General features: G+C 33.3%; 1 pseudogene; it reads right to left on the reverse strand.

The window, feature by feature from the left end:
• Positions 1-11,578, reverse strand: part of LOC120079159 — a 21,071-nt pseudogene extending 9,493 nt beyond the window's left edge.
• Positions 11,579-11,674: the final 96 nt, after the last annotated feature.

An 11,674-nucleotide genomic window follows, 5' to 3' on the forward strand; every position in this document is an offset into this window, starting at 1 on the left:
TCGATAACCTTTTCCAATAAAAGGTCTTTTGGTCATCTTACCTTCAAGGCAAGATTCGCACACTGGTAAAGAATTTTCCTCTAACTCGCTTAGAAGGTCATTTTTCACCAATCTCTCAATCCTATTGAGATTGATGTGCCCTAATCGAAGGTGCCAAAGTTGGACATTTTCTTTTGGAGAAACTCATTGACGTGTAGATTGAGTTACGAAAGATTTAAACATCTCTATGTTATGGAGGGAACTTAAGGCTTGGTTTTAGCACATACAAGTTATTTGAGTTTACCTGTACAAATTTCAACATCATCCTTATGAATAAACGCTTTATTCAATTTAAAAGAAAGAGTGTAATTGTATTGTAACAGACAATTTACAGAAATAAGGTTCTTTTTTAGTTCAGAAACTACAAAAACATCTTTTAATATAAGAAACCTATTCTGTAAAGTTAACTGGATGTCTCCCACTGCCACAACTGAGACGACGTGCCTGTTGCCTACTCGCAATGTCATCTCACCAGCCTCTAGCTGTCGCTAGGATCTAATCCCCTAAAAAGGAGGACATAAATGATTAGTGGCGCCCGTATCTACTATCCAAGCAAAATCATCATTCTCCACTAAACAAGTTTCTAATACAAGTAAATCCTATTTACCTTTGTCTGCTTTGGCCTTAGCCTTGTCAGCCTTTCTTTCCTTCAAATAACGAGGACAATTCCTCTTCTAGTGTCTGTCTTGGTTACAGTGGAAACATTTTCCTTTTTCAATCGGCGGTGGATGCCTCTTCTAGGCGACAGGTGGCAGGTTAGCAGGTGCATTCCTTTTCCCTTTACCACCCTTCTTCTTCTTCCCCTTTCCAGAGTTAGAAGTTAAAGGTGCAGACTTTCTTTCTGAGGTCGAACCTCGATAGAACCTTTTAGAGGACGAGAAAACATTTGCCTCACCTACTCTTTTCTTCTTACTTTTCAGCAAGGATTGGTAAGTCTGCAACTCGTTGAGGAGAGTGGTAAGGGAGTGGTCCACTTTTTTAAGAATTGTATTGCTAACAAAGTGGAGGAAGCTCTCCGGCAATGAATGCAGGATAATGCTAATCTGATTGCCCTCACTGATTTTAGACCCATTCATCTCTGCCATGTTAAAGCGGACCATCATATTCAACATGTGTTCACGAAAAGAGGTGTATTCCTCCATTTTGAAGCTGAAGATGTGTTTCAGAGCCTCATGCTTGAGCTGCCCAGATGGCTGTCCGAACATTCCCCGCAGGGACTCCATGATCTCTCGAACTAAGACCATGGACTCGTGGTTCATGGCCAACACGTCACTAAGACTGGCCAGAATATAGGCTTGGGCCTTCTCTTTGCCCGTGTCCAATGCTCGTATGCCGCTCGAACATTTCGAGTAGCATTCTGAGGTGGAATAGGAGGACATTCCTCCATAAGGACAAACTTTAGATCCTCGATGATGAGTATCATCGTGAGCATATGTTTCCAACTTGAATAGTTTTGGCCATTCAATTTTTCGGCGCTAAGTAAATTGTAGTGGCTGAAGCCATTAAAACCGTTGCTAAAAAAAATGAATAACCTTTTATAAGACTTTGCAAAAAACCACATTTTTTAACCAATTAGTTTTACCAAAACAGATTCCAAGTACCCTAAGTGAAAAGTCTTCTTTGAAATGATGCCCCAGCGAGGCAGGACAAATGTCATCGATGGGGTGATCAGATGTCCCTTCACTAGGATGAGACATTCTCAACCATTAGGCAGAACCAACTCTTGGAACTAAACCTAATAGCCACCATTTGTTCGGTCCAGAATAGTTAACCTTTAACAATCCTGCATAAGTGTAACCCCTCATTTTCGGCCCTAGAGTCCTACCCTAATGCGCCCTTAGTAAGGAAAAAGCAGATTAGGAAAAGGGACTAAGTAACCTTATCCTCTTACAGGAGTTCAAATAAAGAAATGTGCAAAACAACCATCCCCTATAGGGGGACACACCCAGGGTGCCACGAGGCGATGCACAGAAAACTTTATTCAATCCAACGAGGGAGACCGAGGGATATGTTGTCGCACTTTTCAATGCCATTTATTATGAACACTCTCTCCATCTACCTTGATATTAACCTACCCAAACACCATCCATTAATGGGGGCACGCTAAAGGTGCCTCGAGACCGAGGGTAGATCTCACGGTGTGGACTATGAGGGAGAAACGCGAGAGGTGAAAATGAAGCATCAAATGCCCTAAGTACCTCTCACTGAATGTTCTACGTAGGAACCTAGACTATCAGGCTACTGATAATGATCTAAGTCAATTATTAAGTTTGCTAAAAAACAACTTTTGTCTTTGAAATTAAGTAAAAAACAACAAATCCAAGTAGTCACATTAAACTCTTTAATGGATTGGCCTGAATTTGCATGCATGCATTAAATCTATCTAAATTACCTTTCCAGGTAGGTTCTTAGGTAGAGGTGTTCCTTTGCCGTCATCTTAAATACCCCAGCCTAGATAGAACTCGCCTTAGACAAAAGATCTATTATAGATTTGCTACATATTAATCTTTTACTAATTATTTTAGTTCTAATTTCATTTTATAACCATTTATAAAATGAACAACTAAAACACTCATGCCATATAACGAAGTATTTTTAACGCTTATAAATATAATGTTAATTAAATAAAGCATACATAAATATAACTATTATACTATATGATGCATGAACATACACTTATGTAAATTAAATCATGCTTCACTAAATCATAACACTTATAATAAAGAGAATATGCATGACCTAAGATGGGATTTATATGTGCATACCATATGACAAATATATATATGTATAAAACTATGGATTAATGGACCGGGATGAACCAAAACAAACACCGGAATGAGAAAATAATCTATTTACATAATTCAGTTGAGCAAATCGGTTCACAAGCAAACTAGGTCTTGAACCACCGAGCGAAGCTCCCATCATTTTGGATTCACCAGTTTTGTGTTTCCTTTAGGATTCACCAGTTTTGTGTTTCCTTCGGATTTACCAGTTTTGTTGGGCATACTTAACTACAATAGGATAGAACTCAGTTCTTGGTTTGTTCCATATGTTTATATGTCATATGTGGTATCAGGGACATAGAGGCCTAGCCTGACCCTAGTGGTGGGTTACTTGAGTATTTCATACTTATTCTTTCTTATGTTGATATTTTCAAGTAAGGGTAGAGATGTACCGACGAATGGCGCAGGGGATATTCATTGATCGAGCATCTGGACTAGTTTACGTCTTCCGCATCATGAGAATTAGAGTTCTTTTCATGTTTCTCTTAATGTTTTGTTTTGATGTCTGAAGACTTATTATTAAGAATTTTTTCATTATGTATTTATTAACCTTTATGATTTATGGGTACCCTATTATTGTTGCATTTAATAATTCTTTTGAAACTTCTCTTGTTTTACAGTTAGCATTATATTTAAAATAACTGAGGACGTCGTTTTAAATTCTTTGCATGCATTTATTTAGTATATGATGTTAACCTATAAGTCCTAAGGCGTGGTCGTTACAGTTGATAAATTAGGGGTGCTCAAAAATCGATGACCCGAAAAAATCACCATGATACCCAACCCCAATTCATTGGGGTTTGGGTGGGTTATCAACTCATTTGGGTTAGGTTGGAGGTTTCAAATAAATAAAATTTTATGCGGTTGGGTTGTTCATGGGTTCACCTAATTATATCCAAACCAACACGAACCACCGAATTATTATTAACTTTTACAAATATATTTTTTATTACTATTAATACAATTATTTATACATATATTGATTTTTAATTTTATTTAATTCTAATTTTTTTATAATTTATTTTTCAACAACTCTTAAAAGTAGTTTTTTGCACTTTAGAAATAAATTTTTCACTATATAAATTGAAATTGAGATGTTAATCTTAATTCAATATATGAAAATAATTAAATTAGATTTTTACATATTTACATTTTGCTTTTTTTTTAAGAACAAAATTTTAAATAAAGGATTTGATTAACCCGAATCAACCCAATTCAAATATTTCATGGTTGGGTTGGGTTGAGTTCATTTTTTAATAAGGGTTATTTGGTTTGAAAAAATTTATAACCCGAACAATTGGGTTGGGTCTAAAAATTTTTTTAATCTAACCTAACCCAACCCATGAACACCCAAACGTAGATAACAACTTAAGAAAATGTGGAAGTAAGTCTATAGACTTAATTTTTAAAAATCAAAAATAAAAATCGAAATGGTTATCAAAAAGGGCATTAATTTCATATGATTTTCTTTTTATTTTAATTATATATAATTGAATAATGGTATTCTCAACCAAAAAAATAATAACGATAATAACAATGGAATCACCTGAAAAGTTGTGAACTTGAACGGAGATTCATTGTGGAAAATGCCTTGTTTAAGCCATCTTTCAGGGTCAAAAGAAGTTGCAGTAGAACTCCAATTGTATTCCATTCTTCCCATTGAGTAAGGAACATACGTCACCATTCCTCCAACTTTTACCTTTGTCCCATCTGGCAATACGACATCCTCCAAAATTCCCTTTGGATCCTTGTAATAATTTAGCAACTAGTAATAGTTTGTACCTGAGGGACTGCAGGGTAAAGACGAAGTGTCTCAATGATGATAGCATGCAGATAATGTAATCGAGCAAGTGAATCATAATTAAGGAGTTCTGAAAACTGCATTACTCTTTTCTCAAATGATTGAAGATCAGTTGTTTGATATTGAAGCAATGAAATGTTGTCTTCTTTAGCTCTTTCTTCTTAAAGTTTGTCGGCTACATGAGAATGAGTCATTATCATATAAATAGCCCAAGAAAGAGTTGCAGCTGTTGTATCACGTCCAGCAATCACGAAGTTAAGAACATCTCTTAAGCTTTTGTTTGTGAAGTTGTTTGGGTCTTCGCCCAACTCAATAAATCTTGACAATATGTCATGTTTTATCTGTCATCGAATTTCAAATTCTATATAATCTTCAAATTTTTATTTTTCTAACAAAAAAAAAAAAGCTCAAAGTAAATTGTAAAGACCCAATCAAATTGATTGGGTTTCATTATAACAACATTTTGTTCTAAATGTTTCTATCATTTACTATCAATTTCTTTCACATTGTTATAGTAAATATTTGCCATAAATTAGCATATTAGACTCCTAGCTCTTGTAATTCTTTTGTGTAATATGTGTAATCTTGTAATCCTATTTGTAAACACAACAGTTACTATAATATTTGTAGATTTTATTGAATTGAAATGTTGTGTTTACTAATAAGGTATTAGAGTACATATAAAAAAGATCACAAGAATGGAAAGTAGCCTAAAATGTAGAGATATTCTAACTTGGTGATTTATTGCACAAAATATATGGAAAACATCCAAAGGTGCAATTGAGAGAACACAACATTTTATCTAAACCTAGATCCCGTTGAGTTCACTTCTTACTAATGAATCCATTACTAAAGAATTTTTAAAATGGTATGTAGAAATTAAACAAATCTGTTTCGTATATCAAAAAATGAGAAAAATATTTTTTTGATCCATGAGTTTTGAAGAATAAGTGCATTTGATCCTCTGTTTCAAATTTGCCGTTTTAGTTTATGAGTTATAGAGAAAGTAGATTTAAAAGGTCCCTCTACAAATAGAACTATTAAATTTAAATAGAATATTGACCAAACAACTAATGTGTTAAATGACTTGGTATTTTCTTTTTCTCCTTTGTCTCTTGTTCTCTCTCTTCTGTCTCCATTACCAAATCGATTGAAAACCCCAACTCTCTCTAGCCACACACATTTTTCGTTAAAAAACGAGTTTCTCCATCTTTTATTTTTCAGGATATTGATGCCATTTAGTCTGAATTATAGTTGTGTGTCGTTGACTTATATAATTTTCACTTTAAGCATAATAAATTGTTTTAGATGAGAAATAATAAACCGAATGAAAAGTTAATGTTTATAAAACCATATAAAAAACATAATTTAGAGTTTGAAAATAAATCACGCACGTTGATGAAGGAACAAAGAAAACAAAGTGAACCATTTCTTTTCCAGTAGAACTATACTTCGTAAGCAATGATTACCGGTGACAGCAACAGCAAATAAGAGCCTCGCGGCTATGAAGACGCCTTTGACAATTACATTTTGAATGAGCGTCATTTTTTTAAAGGATAGTGTTGAAAATTAGTGCAATCTTTAATTTGTAAGTAGTTTAAATTATTTTTTTAAACTGAAGTTAGTGGTTTTAATTTAAGGTAGTGTCTTTTAAATTGGAAGGGAAGTGACTTAATGATTTAGTAGGAATGACGGAAGGAGAATGTAGTTGATAGTTCCCTAAATGAGTTATCTTAATGCATCTAATCTCGCTTGTTTAGAATGATTAATAAGTTTAAATGTCTTTATTTGTAGGACTTCAAGCATTACTAGTATTCTAGAACATTATGAGCAGTTCTCTATTAGGAATTTAGAGGAGCATTTGGGACTTCAAAGGAGAAGAAATGACGAAAATGCCCCTAAGGCACTACCGACATAGACAGAAGATGGGCTGGCACTACGAGACTGTCGCAAATCTGGAGCTACGAAAACTTAGCCCATTGAGATGCAGTGTCATAGCATTGTCAACGAGTCTATAAAAGCATTTAATTCATTTTTAGGGTTTAGAGAGAAGAGTTACTAGGCGATTTTGGGAGCTCTAAGCCCAGTTGTGGATATTTTTTATTAAAACCCATGAGATTTCTTTAGATTTTTCTTTGTAATGAAGATTATGGCATCGGGATTTGAGGTTCAATGACCGGCTAGGCCCTAAACATCGATTTTGAGGTTTGTTGGGAATTTGTTTGTGGATTTAATGAGATTTTGATGAACCTATAGGTTATTTTCTTATCTCTTCATGTTTTCTACTCCTTGTTTGAATTCATGTGCAATGTATGTTCAATTGATGTGACAGATTAGTCATCTCAATGTATAGGTTGTGTATGCTTGTCATGTATACTAGGTTTCATAATGAAAGCATGCTTAATTTAAGTAGTAAATAAGTGGAGTTATAGTTATGGTTCGATCTCTGGCATTACCAAGGTCCCTATAATAATGAAAGATAACAAAACCTTAGGAATAGAAAAACATTAGATTTGACCAATATAATTTAATGGTCTAATCAATCAAAGAGTAATGCAATTAACTAGTAGTGTGACGGTTATTTAGTTAATTTAGAATTTTGACATTGCATTACAATTCGATTTTCTATTAAAGGAGTCTGATCAGCATTACCAAATTACTTGATTAGGCTTGTTAATTAGATAACCCAATAACCCAATTACTATGATAAATCGATGAATTAATCCATAAATAGTCCAACGATCTCTTAATCGGTAAAAATAATCTCGTGCTATCCCCTTCTCTCTCTCTCTCCAATCTATCTTTTTTTCGCACCTTAATTTTCTGCAATTTAGTATATCCGGTCAAATGCTCCTCCTCTTTTATTATTTTCCTTAATAAATTTACTTTAGAGAGATTTTATCTTAGGCTGTGGTTCGACCAGATCATGCCACTTTTAATACTCAATTGTATAGGTTGGTTAGATTGATAATTATAAAGATTATTTTATTGTAAGCACCCTTGAAAAGTCCTTATGGTTTGTAGTTTTTATCTTTCTTATAAATACTTATAATGTTCCCACTTTAATGAAAATATAACTCAATTAAAGTATTTGATCCACCGTGTAATATATATTTTTGTTTTCATCTTTCATTCTCTTTGTTTATTATTTTTCTTTACGTGGTATTAGAGCGCTCAGATTCTTTATTTTGTGCTTGAGTTTAAATACTCAGTGGAGATGAACGATGGAAACAATATTTGTGCAGACAACTTATCAATGACAATTATAGCTATTGGAGGCTATGTATGGAAACTTTTTCACAAGGACAAGATTTGTGAGATATTGTTTCCAGTGATGATCCATTTCCATAAGATACTTTGGAGCGAAAGAAAGATGAGGAAATGGAAGGTCAAGTGTGGCAAAACATTATTTGCTTTTCAAAATTCTATTGGTAGGTTATATATCGAACATATTCATGATGAGAATTCTTCAATAAAAGTGTGAGACACACTTGAAATTTTGTTCACTCAAAAGAGTACGACAAAATTGCAGTATTTGGAGAATGAACTTGCTACAACGACTCAAGGTAATTTTTCAATTTTAGAATATTTTCTAAAAGTTATGATTTTGTGTTTTGAAATTTCATAATTGAACAAAGAGAAGCCTATTAGTGATGCTTATTTGCATCTTTATATTATTTGTGGATTGTGAAATGAGTTTATGTTGTTTATTTCATCGATACAAGGTTGGGTAAATCAACCTTTTATCGTTGAATTGGAAAACTTGCTCTCAAATCAGGAAGCATTAATGAAACAAATACTTGGCAACGACAAGCAAACTTATTCCGTTATTGAAGAAGGGCATGTTAATATTGAGAATGTTGCATCAAATTTTGCTGGTGTTTCTCTTGAAGATGTTTATTATGTTCTAGGTTTAAAGAAGAATTTGATTTCTGTCTCTCGGATTACCAACTCTAGATAGTATGTTTTTTTTTTTGTCTAAATGTTCTAAAAATGATTTTCAACGGTAAGAAATTAAAGGTGCTACTTTTCTAACCGGAAAAAGGAAAGAATCTCTCTATTATTGTCTGTAAATGATTCATATGTTGAAAAGACGAGTCATAATTATGGTGCAACACTTTAGCTTGCTTAATTAAGTAATAGTGGTTACCAGTCGTTGGAAAGAATTTCTATGAAGAAGTTTCTTGATGGTGTCCTTTCTTTGAGGAAATACATCATGGTGTGATTTATTCTGGTTGTCAATTTGGATTTGCATCATCTTCCTTTCAAATAACAGATCTATTCATTCAAATTTGATGAGACCAACTAGAAGACCTAACTATTATGGTTGTTATGCTATGGTCATTATGGGTGATTTTTCTTGCTTTAATTGGGTGTATTTTTTGGAAGCTAAAACTGAGATTTTCTCCAAGTTTATCCAGTTTAAGGAGTGAGTGGAGAAGGAATTTATGTTGTAAATGAAGTGTTTCGCACAGATAAAGTTAAATGACCTAATTGGCATCTTTGCTTGTGGTTTGAGCTTCTTGGATCTCTTTTTTTCTTGTGGCAATGACAGAATAGGTGAAGTCATCAATGATTTTGATGGATTTATCAAGAACTTCAGATCCCCAATTCAGAAATCTTTTAATTTTCCATAAAGGATCGATGAAGCGAAGGGTGACTATCATGTTGGCTGTGTCAAAGGCCTTAGCAAAGCTATTTTCAAGGAAATTTGGAGCCAATGATCCAATTTCAACACCAAATCCCACTTTGCATATGGAGTCCAAAGTCATTCTCATCAACAATTCCTACACCCAATTTAAAAAAATTTAAAAATATATATTTTTTAAATGACAAAACTGTTAAAAATATTTACAGATAATAGAAAAATATCACTATCTATCATACAGATAAACACAGATAGTAGTCTATTACAGTCTATTACAGATAGATAGTAAATTTTTACTATATTTATAAATATTTTTGTTTATTTTTCTATATTTGAAAAACTAAAACAGCAAAAGTTCAAGAACGAATAGAATAAGTACCCGAAGAAATGTGACTGCCCCTCGAATTGGCCGCCCATTATATGGGCCTTCTTGCTTTCTCTTTTCCAACTCAGTTTCATGGAAAGACATGTATAAAACAAAAAGAAAAAACAATTACCTGGACATTGCCGTGTGGATCTCTTTCAAGCAACAATTGTTCTTGGATTGCTTGTGGGAAAAATTAAAAAAGGTGATGAGATTGAGTAGTAAGATTCTTTTTCCATAACTTATCCTCATCTATAATATTTTTTTTCCATAACCTATCCTCATCTATAAATCATGGACAAGAATTTCATTGAGTTCCGAAATAAGCTGCTGGACTTGTAGAAAGCGAGTTATAAATGATATCAGTTCAAGAATGACATATTGATCCCGAGAATCTTGGGTTTAGTGGATAGTGAGCATACAACCAAAAGAAATAAACACAATTAGTTACAATAACAAGAGAAATACCTCCAGAATCAAGTCAATCAGACCCTCGGGAATAAGTACAACACCATAATTAATAACCAAGTTTAGAACGTTTACTAATTACATCGACAATGTAGTCTGTAACGTTTTTCAAGCTAAGCTTCTTAGCCGCAACCTGCAAAACACATTGTAAATTCGATGTATCCTATAAACTAAAACTCTATTAATAAATGAGTCAACATTCAAAACACATTATTTTTTGTCTGAAAATTTTTTCGCTTGCATACATTCAAAACCAATAAATCTCCATGAGTCAACTACAACTAGGTGGTAGAGAACAAATTTTTCAAAGCTAACAAAAAGAGGCATCCGATATCACTTAAGGCAATTGAATATGATATGGGATGTAATACTTAGTTCCATTGCACCATATTAAAAGTGTCAACCTAATTCCATGAATCCTTTGTTTATCACAAATTTTCATCTTTACCCTTAAGTTTTGTTTAATATTTACCATTCCATGTAAAAATGCAAGAAGATGAAATACTGAAACAAGATATATTAACTGACTCAACAATTTCAATTTTTATGGTTACATGAGAGTATCTGTTGCAGAGATTATTAGTTATTAATGAGACAAAATCTAGTCCTCAAAGAGAATAAACAGCCCTAGGGTTGCACATGGAGGTAAATGCTCTTCTTGACAAAGATTTCTATCTGGTAAAGCATGTGGAGATAAATGTCCTCCTTGACAAAGGTTTTTATCTTAAGTAGTTTAAATAAAGCAACTACCTTTTCTCCAATAATAGTAATATTTGGATGAGTTTTCAAAGCACACACCAGTGTGATGTGAGAAGCAGCACGACCCATAAGTCGTCCAACTGTGGATATATGTACACTGTTAATGCCATATGATAATAAACTTGAAATTTGAGTGAGAAACAAAAAGGTTTCAACATCACAACAATGGAAAAGTACATTCTCACATTAGGTAGATCAAATAGAGAAGGTTAATAAAATTGAGCAGAGAGAAGTGCTCTGTTTTTTACAGATGAAGCAACAAGATGGGCTTTATTATTGATATTATTTATTTATTTATAAATATATATTTTAAAAAAGTGGACAATATCTGAAATTGAAATAATGGTAACGTTAATAATTGAGTTATTATGAACATGTCAACACATCAAAACTATTTTTAGTTTCAATTTCATTAAGCAAAATGCTTACCGTGGTAATATTTTCCTATAGATCGAGCATCAACCATCACATTACCAATCATTTATGAATATATCTACATAAATATCAGCAGAGTCTATTAAGAGTCTCATCTCATGAATGCGACATTCCATTTTTTCCTTGAATTCTTGAAGAAACTACTTCAACTTTGCAACAGTCACCAAAGTTGAGTCCAAACGAAATATGAATTCTAAAGCAGTTACAAAGAGAAATGAGTACCTTGCAAGCAGATTCAAATCCAAAACTTGTGGGGACCTCTTTGCATTTGAGATCACCATCAATAGTTTTTGGGCAACCAATCACTCGGGTTTTCAAATTCTTACTCCTAATTTGAAAACAACAGAAAGAAGTGAAATATAGATAACAGAGTCTTG

The sequence above is a fragment of the Benincasa hispida genome, chromosome 6, assembly GCF_009727055.1.
Source record: "Benincasa hispida cultivar B227 chromosome 6, ASM972705v1, whole genome shotgun sequence".
NCBI lineage: Eukaryota > Viridiplantae > Streptophyta > Magnoliopsida > Cucurbitales > Cucurbitaceae > Benincasa > Benincasa hispida.